At 31.5% G+C, this 10217-nt stretch overlaps 1 pseudogene; it reads left to right on the plus strand.

The window, feature by feature from the left end:
• Nucleotides 1–6981: 6981 nt before the first annotated feature.
• Nucleotides 6982–8978, plus strand: LOC125849039 (E3 ubiquitin-protein ligase WAV3-like; annotated as a pseudogene).
• Nucleotides 8979–10217: the final 1239 nt, after the last annotated feature.

A 10217-nucleotide genomic window follows, 5' to 3' on the forward strand; every position in this document is an offset into this window, starting at 1 on the left:
TAGTTTAGCATATAATGGATCATTTTCTGGAATATCTTCCAGATGTATTGGTGATGGAGATTTTTCTTGTGCTCTAGAGTTTAAGTTATATAAACTCATTCCTCCCTTTTGTATAATTGGAGTACTAGATGATAAAGATCCGTATGATGATCTTGATGAACTTGGGGATGATCTTCCCCTTCCGCGAGTATAACTGTCTTTTCCTCTAGCCTTGGTTATCCAAGGAGGATCCATCCTGCAAACATAACATTTAGTTTTAATCATTCAAGAGGATATATTTTTAATCATTCAAGAGGTTATAAACTTCATTACAATAAAATCTTTCATAAAGCTCTTGTTCAATCGTGTAATTATTGACGATATCTATCATCATTCCGTCTATAATTTTCCATAATATAAGTTCCTTTAAATCTCTATTAAGAGGAACTGCCTTCAAAATCGTAACCAAATCTTTATCAGGAAAGAAGTCAAGAAAACCCATCAGAAGAAAGATATTCTCTTGATAAGAAGTCTGGGAGGGAATTATCACTTCCCTTTTTATAATGAATTTCGAAAACAAAAGGGGCTAATTGTGCCTGCCACCTAGCAAAAATTAACTTAGATGCATCATGTTTAAAATCTTTATCAAACATATACTTGACTGGCTGAGCATTAGTTTTTATCAAGAATTTTTGATTATATAAATCATCTTGAAATTTTAAAACACATTTAACGATCGTTAACATTTCATGAGCTACCGTCGCATATTTTTTCTGAGCATCACTCTATTTTTCTGAATGAAATCGAATAAGATATTCATTTTTATCATGCAGATTAATTTGCTTCAATATACCTCCATACCGAATATTAGACGCATCCATCTCTACAATCTTTGGCCAAGAAGGATTAGCAAGGGTTAAACAAGGTAAAGATTTAACTCTTTCTTTAATAGTATTTACAAGATCTATGAGACTTTTAGTCCAAGGCTTCTTATGATCCTTTTTTAGCCTGTCATATAACAGAGCTAAATCTCGAGACAAATTCTTGTAGAATGGGGAAATGTAGTTTAAACTTCCCAGAAACCGCTGCAATTGCGTCTTATCTGTAATAATATTAGGGAATTTCGATGCGAATTCAATAGATCGCTGAATAGGAGTCATTTTTCCTTGACAAATCAAATGACCCAAAAATCTAACTTCTGTTTGAAAAGGACTCATTTTAGGTTTAGCTATGACCAAACCATTTTGAATAACTATTTTCTTAAAAATGTCTAAATGCTTAATATGCATTTGAAGAGTCTTTGAGTATACCAATATATCATCAATATAAACTATGATGAAATCCAAATAGGGATTAAAAATATCATTCATTATCTTTTGAAATTCTGAGGGAGCATTTTTTAACCCAAAAGGCATTACATTCTATTCGTACTGTCCAAACGGAACATTAAATGTCGTTCTATATGAATGGTCTCTAAATATTTGAATTTGCCAATATCCAGATTTTAAATCAAATTTTGAAAAGATATTAGCATCATATAATCTGGTTAATAAATCTCTTTTATTTTGAATAGGATATCTAATCCATTTTAAAAATTTATTTAAAGGTTTATAATTTATAACTAACCTGGGAACACCTCGTTCTTTTTCTGCTGCGTTATTAACATAAAAAGCAGTACATGACCATGGTGATTTAGAAGGCTTTATCAAACCCTTTTGTAATAAATTATCAATTTCGTTTTTGTAGAATTCAACCAATTCGGTATTCATCTGACAAGGACGTGATTTGGTAGGGATATTTTCCTTAGAGAAATCATCTTCATATGAAAGAGTTACAATATGCTTTTTCCGATTCCAAAAGGCACTAGGATGATCAGCACAAATATCAATGGCCATTTTTTCAGAAATGAGTTTAATCTTTTCCTGTACTTTAGCATATTTTAAAGTATCGAATATATTCATACTAAATATCTCAAGTTGTAAATAATCAACATGCTTTTGTTTCATTTCAATTAGAGCATTAATATCTCTAAAAATAGGCTCGATGATAAAAGTATAACTAATATCTTGATTTTTATAAGTAGCAGAAAATCCTTTAGCATTTATATTAGTAAAAGGATAAATTATATTTATAGAAGGAGTTCCTAGAATAATAGGAGGGTATAACTGATTTTTTACTAAGAAAAAGAAGTGAGGAATACAAACTTTATTATGGCAAATACGAGTATTAGATAATTTATACATTATATCCAAAGCATGACCAGAAGCAGATTTAACCATATGAGTTGTTTTTTCAAAATATTTAGTAGGTACAAGACCTTCTTGAATGCAACTCACATCAGCGCCACTATCAATCATAGCAATGTTAGTTATAGAAAAAGTATTATCAATTAATATAGTACATTTAACATACCATTTATGAGCTGTAACAATTTGCATCATTCCTAAAAACATATTTTGTTTCGGATCAATATTCAAAGTGTTGGCAAGAATATTTTCTTCAGCAGTAGATTCATCATCAACCTTATTTTTTCCTTTGCTATTAGCAGACTCAATCTGAGTAAGACGGTGATCATAAATAATATGATTTTGTTTAAGAAATTTAATTTCTTCTTTCAAATGTTCAATTTCTCCTTTTAAATCATCAAAAGAGGTATCACGAATAACCATGGTTTGTTTAGAAGAGAGTCTATTATGAACTTCAGACAAGGAGTAAGGAGCAGAATAATTAAATTCATCTTTAACCTTTTTATCACTAGGAATACTAGTTGAAGAGCTAGTTTTACTAGCAGCCAATTGAATGATCTTTTCACGAAGAGTATTATCGGTAACTTCCTTTAGAAGTTCTATCACATTGTCTGCAGTGATAGTGAACATATTCATATCTTCAAACTGAGATTGCAGCTTGTAGAAATCATCATGTTCGCAGTGACAAACATCACCATGACATTTGCAAGCATCATTCGAATCTTGATGAACCTTAGAAGACTCAGGTTGCTCATCCTCTGTTGCATAACTTGCTTCAGAATCATCATAATCTGATTCCGAACCAGAAGTATATAGAAAACTATAAATCTTCTCTTGAATATCATCATCAAGTTCTAGAGTCTTAAGCTTTTCTAGCTTACAATTTGGAGCTATATGCCCAAATTTTCCACATTTATAACACTTAATCTTATCAAGATCTCGCCTTGATCTATTCTTGGTAAATCTATGAGATTTACGATGAGCCCTACGCTCATCTCTTTCTTCTCTAGTCCTTCTCCTAGATCTTCTTTTCTTATGATGAGATCTATGAGATTCTGATTTAGAAGTTTCTCGGTTGGTACCTTTAGAAGCATCTGGTAAACCGAACTGAGTACAAAAATCTCCCAATTGAGACTTTTCTCTAAGCTTATCCATCTTTAGCTGTCTTGAGAGTTTTAACTCATTGCACAAATTTATGCCTTCTTGCGTACAAGCCCCAATAAGCTTTCCATAGGTAAAATTACTATAGGGAATAATTCCTTGCGGATCTCTAAGAGTCTTTTTCACTCTTTCTGCAAATAAAGAAGGTAAACCATCAATAAATTTGGCTTTCCAGAATTCTAAGCCATTTTCGGGAAGTTCCATTACCCGACTTAAATAAGTGTCTTTATACCATCTAAACTCACCTAAATGTCTACATCTAAGACCATTTAGTAAAGATCTAATGGTTTCATATTGATTGGTAAATCTACCACTAAAATGTTCTAGGATGGTCAAGACTAAAGTATAAACAACGTCTTCTCTATTTTTAACTAAAGCAAATCCTAGGTTATCAACTCCTTCGGCTGTAGCCTTAGCGTTTATGACTGCTGCCTTTGCATCAAGGGTCATATAATTATCCCACCAACCTCTTAATTGACCCGTAAAACCTGCAATAATCATTTTGCAAATAGTCCTGTCAGTGTTATTAACGCTCTTGCAGATGGTAGCATACATAAGCATCCTATGAACTAAAATAGTTAACTGTCTATCAGTCAGACCATCGAGATTCCATTCATAAATCTCGCTTCCACTATAAGAGGTGTTAGTTTGATTCCAATCTCTTTCCTCTATTAAAACATCTTGAGGAGTTGGTCTGGGATAATAGTAAGTTTGCATACTAGGTTTTCTAGCATACGTATTACCACTATTCTTCTTTGGATAACCATGAAGTTTATTAACTTCCATTTCCACTTGTGTCTTGAAATCGAAAGTGGCTTCCATTTCATCTGCAAAATCTTCAGCGAGGCTAATCGGTTTCGCACTTGCACCAAATTCTGAAAACTTTTTATCTAAAAGGCTTTCAAGATCATGAAGAGGTCTAAGAATAAAATCCTGAATCTCAGGAGGTCTTTGAATAGGGACATCAGGCTGTTTGGACGTAGAAGCCTGTTCAGAGACTTGTTTCGTTGATTTTAACTTGTCATCAATTTGAATAATCAAATTAATTAGATTATCTAACTTCTTATCTAGAGAACAAATATGTTCACCAATGACTTTAACATACAAACCCAAATAATTATTTTGAGAAATAAGTCGATTAATTTCATTAATACTTACTGCGGCCACCTCATTATCAATAAATTTATGAAAAGCAGTAAAAGTAATACCAATATTATTTGGTAAAATAAACAGAGCTTGAGGAGGTTAAATGGATTGAATAGTTTTACCTGATTCATCTTTGTAAGATCGTTCAAGAACGTTGATGAATAAAGGTAAATAAGTGGTTATAAACCAAGGCACAAAGAACATAATATGATTATGTAATGCACAAGTTTCATAAAATTCTTGAGAAATATTATTTAAATCTTCTCTACTGTAAGTGTCAAAAAACCAAGTTTTAAACCGGTTCCATTTTTCATTTAAAATTCGTTTTGAATATATTTTCTTGCCAGTGAACCTGGACTAAAATCAATTTGATGTTCTCGCATCATTAAGCATCATTAAAATTAAAATCCATCTCGGATACAGAAGGAATATCTTTATCAGAAACATCAGATGATTTATCATTTGTTTGAACAATGTTTAACCGAGGATCAATTTTAATTTTTTGTTTTTCTGCAGATATAACTGTTGATAAAGTATGCAATGAAGCAGCTCAATTTCTAGCTGGACCATAACAAGGTTCTATCGGAGAAATATGTTGAATAGCCAGTCTTCTATCAGAAGCAAAAGAATGTCTACTATAAGGAATACTTTTTTCATCAAACTGCATACAAATTTTTCCATCGGAATTTTGACTAATATGAGAATATTCAGAATTGGTGATAGCATCTGTCAGTTGTTCAGGGGGTATAACAGAATCTAGAATTCAAGAAGTAGGAAAATTAATTTCTTCCCATTTTATAGGTATTCTAGTAGTGACCTTATATCTGGTGAAATTAGTTTCTACCAAAATAGTTTGATCAGATGTATCATATAACTTACATCTAGGATTCAAAGTAGTAAGTAATTTAAAATAGATTCTATAAGACAAGCAGATTAATTCAGAACCAGTTGCATAGTTATAACCATGCGTCTTAACATTCAAAGTTAAAATATCTAAGATATTAGAATCAGTCAAAGATAACTGCAAATTTGGCTGAGCATTAAAATAAACTGGGCCATAGGTCACTGTAGATTCCATCGAACCCATCAAAGACTGTCGAAAATTAAGATTTCTCGCGTCACGAAGAGCAGCTAAGAAAGTTTCTGGTAACCCTTTAAGAGTCAAAGGCTTGAAAGCAATTTGAACCATGCCAATATGCAAGAATTTATATTGAGATTTATAAAATTCAATATCACGCTTATTTAATAAACGAATAGTTTGTTCTAACGAGTTTAACGCCAAAGATTGCTCAGTTGTTTTAATCAACTGTTTATTTGAGATTTTATCAAACCAACCATAATCATAAATAGTTTTTATATTCACTTTCGGAATAGTCCATTTGTTTAACAAATCAAGGTTTTGAGGTATATCTACCTCTTCTAACCGAGTACTTTTAATTTATTCTTGATCCATAAAAGAGAGACTATATCTATGCTGAAATTCTTCACATCAATTATATATATATATATACCATGAAAGTTCCTAAGCTCTGATACCAACGATACAGGATCACTGACATGGCGGTTGTCCGCCCAGTCATAGATCAAGCAAGTCAATATCTCTCTCTATATATATATTAACCATCCAGATTCTCCTTTTAATAATTTATTGAAATAAATCTCTTCCCTAGTATAATTTTGCAAACCCAGGAGCTAGATGATAAATATACTTTGTTTTGTTAAAAGTGTATATAATTTAATTATTTTTCCTTATCGAAGTTCACTTATTTATACTATATTAGTAGTGTCAAAAGTATAATGCAATACTGATGAAAAGCAAAATTTCGCTATAATCAAGTGTTCCACAAGAAAATCATTAGCTCTGATTCAAATCTTATATTTATGTTTAAAATATAATTTTTATATGTAAAATAATTATATAAAATCTTGTAAGAAAAATAATTATTGTTTAAAATTCATAAATTAAAAATTATGAATCTACCGTTTCTATCAATAATAATATAACTTAACTTTAGCGAGTTAGTTATCTTTTTTCTTCTCAAATAAGTAAATTATGAATTAACTACTTACCAACCAACACATATAACTTAGGGGTGTTTGGTTTAAATATCGTAAAATGGATTTTTGCTAATTTTTATTAATAATTGAAAAGGATTTTATATATATATGAACTCTTTAATTTTTACAAAGAAAAAAAATTAATTATTTTTTCGGAAGCTCTTCTTTAAACTATTGACCTCAATGACAATGTATAAATTTTTGAAATCTGCGCATTACTTAAATTAAAGTTAAATTATCTATAAAATTACTCAAATCTATCTTTATTTATCACCCAAACTCTACTTCTCACTATAAATACAGTACCCAACGACATTGAATATCACAAAAAATCATTCATTTGCACTCTTTCTTTCTTGGTTTCTCATCTTTCTTCGAAGAATAAGAAAAAATGTTGATGGTCTGGCACAAGATGAAGAAGGCGCTCTCACTTAAGCGTAAAGATAACAATTCCCAGAATGAGACATACCATTTCAATACACCAGCTATTCCTCTGTCGCCGTCCTCCTTGTCCCATTTACCCAGCCCCACTGCACGTTCATCCAAGGTTCGTTTTCATTTCTCCTCTCTTTTTATTTTTGTTTTACTATTTTTTCGTTTTCTCCCTTTTTAGTCTAAAATTCTCCATCCATGTTCCCCTTTTTATTTTCCGACAATATTTAATTGCTTCACCACTAAGAGTGGCCGATGGCAACAAACCAGCAAAAAATTGTGTTGGTTCTAAGTGAAATTTAATTCTTGTTCTTACTTAAGTACCCTTTATTTGTAGTTTTGATTAAGATGACAAATGAGACGGGGCGGGTAGTGATAGTTGCAGAGTAAATCCACCTAAAATTATAAAGACTTCAATCCACCCGCCCGCCCCCACCCCCATATAGCATGATTTGTTGTAAATCCTCCCGCATAAATTGCAATTTTTAGAAAAATATTTATTTAAACTCATATAAATTGTAATCTGTTCTGCATAAATTTTATGAATAAATATAATTTAAACCTACCCCGTCTTGTCGCATCTCATTCCCTAGTTTTGATCTTAATTAGTTTTACTGTTACTTTCAACGCATCGATGAGGGTATATATTGAATTATTATTCTTTACATTTTCATGGCATTGATTAGTGAACTAAAGAAATCCAATTCTACAATATAATATTGTCTTCCTTAATTTGCTTTTGACGCCCATTTTAAAAGCAACAGGGGTATCATTCTTTTGTGGCGAGATATGTATAAAACGTTGACCGTTATTGAATTTTACCATACAACGTTTTAAGTTGATTTTTGTAATCAATTAAAACACCTTTTTTTAATTATTATTGTAAGTATTGAAGTTGACCACTATCTTTCATTGATTAGTATAATATTGTCTTCCTTAATTTGCTTTTAACACCCATTTTAAAGGTAACAAGGTTATCGTTCTTTTGAAGCAAGATATAAATGGTTGACCTTTGTTGGATTTTACCATACAAACATTCTAAGTTGATTTTTGGAATCAATTAAAACATTTATTATTGAAAATGACCACAATCTTTCATTTATTTATTTTATGAAAAAGACCACTACTTTTCAGAATTTAAGAAGAAAAACTTTAATTACAGAATTTAAGAAGAAAAACTTTTAAGGATAGTTTCAGAAATCTTTCTTTAAGTTTGACTCAATACACTGATCTTTCCGGTGATTTATAATATAATATTTATTTTGAGTTTTTTTTTTTTATAATTATTTTTAACCATTTTAATTATTTAAAATAATTATAATTTTAATCAATATTATAAATTTTTTGTTAATTAATTTTATTAGTACCTTTTCAGAAATAAAAGAATAATTAACTAAAAGAAGAAAATATCCTATATCTTGCTAAGTAGTTGATGTGTGCTCAAGCAGGTTCAAACACCATTTTCAAAAAGAATAATAGATGTTAGGTAAATTGTACGATTATTTTTTAAAAAAAATGAGATTAAGACCTAATGAGATTATTTTACTATTAAATGTGTGCCTTGTTGCCATGTAAATTGTACGAATTTTGATTGAAGATTAGTGTGTTGCTTTTGTATTCAATTATATTGTTGTTGCAGGAAACATGTGTGATTTGCCTTGGGAGTATGAAAGCTGAGAAAGGTAAGGCCATATTTACTGCTGAATGCATGCATTCGTTTCACTTCAGCTGCATTGGCGAAAATGTTAAGCATGGGAACCTCCTTTGCCCCATTTGTAGATGTAAATGGAAGGAGATCCCTTTCCAATTTGCTACTGATGTTACTATAGTGCGTCGAATTCGGGTGCTTCATCGTGTTAACCACTCTCGTCCTTTACCAACAGTATTTCCACCCCCTCCCCAGCACGTCCAATTTTCAGATGTGGGCTCAAGCATTATAGACGTCATTGGCTATAATATAGGTTCAGATGTTCAGCACTCATGCCGCGGTTAGTACAACTTCAAATCGGCCTTGGTAGTGTTATTGGTGAGTCCTCATCTTTCGAGGACGATCTATATATTTCATTCAGTTGTTACTGTTTCAGTTTTCAGACATTAAGAGTTAGCTAGGGGATTGTCGTAGCAACTCATCTCAGTAGAGGCTTTCAGACAATCACATTAGCTCCAGCTTATGTTTATTCAGATACTTGTTGTTTTGAGTTTAATAAACCTATTTCAGATTTAACTTTTGCATCGGTATTTCAGTTCTATGTATTTATATATTAGTGTCATGCTAGTCTATCAGTTAGCTTGGGGTCACTTGTGGCACTAAGCACTATATTACGACTAGAGGGTAGTCTCGGGTTGTGACATAGTGAGAGCATGAATGGATAAACATTGACTCTCTTGAAGCAAATAATGTGCTTTGTCATAGAGAACTTGGGGCCTTCAGACCGGCTAGCTATGAATCGGTTGCCTAGTTCCATTCGCCCTTACATTGACAAAGGGCAGAGGCTAGAGGATATGTCAAGTTTCCTTGTTCATACTTTTGGGTTCAGTTCAGACCATGATTCTTCTGCTCTGTATCACTGTATGTTATTTCTGATGCATCAAAAGGCACATTTTCATTCATTGAATCGTTTGTTACTGTAGGCTCATCGCATTTACGAACCAATCCTTAGCTAAAAGTGTCGCAATTGCACATAATGCGTTGTTTTTGCTGATTCTACTCCATTTTTTGCGAATGTCAGCCGGGTTTCCCTTATTGCAACTGTTGCCCTTGTGGTCGCAATGGGTGAAGGGATACTCATTAATGACATCTCACATACCTGAAAGGGAAAACGTTGGTTGAATCGTTGAATTTGAAGCTTGAAGGTGAAAACTAGGGGTGTTCACGGTTTGGATAAAAACCGAACCAAACCAATAAAATAAAACCGATTTTATTTGGATTTGGTTTGGTTTTAGATTTTTGAAAATCAATAGTATTTGGTTTGGTTATGGTTTTATTCGAAAAAATCGAAGAAATAATCGAACCAAACTGATGAATTATATACATATATTTTATTAATATATATACTTAATATATTGTTTTATAAACAATTTTAAAGATATTATACAAATTTTCATTAAAATTTCTTTATAATTTACTTATTGAAAGGAAAAATCACCAAGATGAAATATTTATCTTATTGATTTCATGTATATCAGTGTCTATGA

Source organism: Solanum stenotomum, chromosome 12 (genome assembly GCF_019186545.1).
Source record: "Solanum stenotomum isolate F172 chromosome 12, ASM1918654v1, whole genome shotgun sequence".
NCBI lineage: Eukaryota > Viridiplantae > Streptophyta > Magnoliopsida > Solanales > Solanaceae > Solanum > Solanum stenotomum.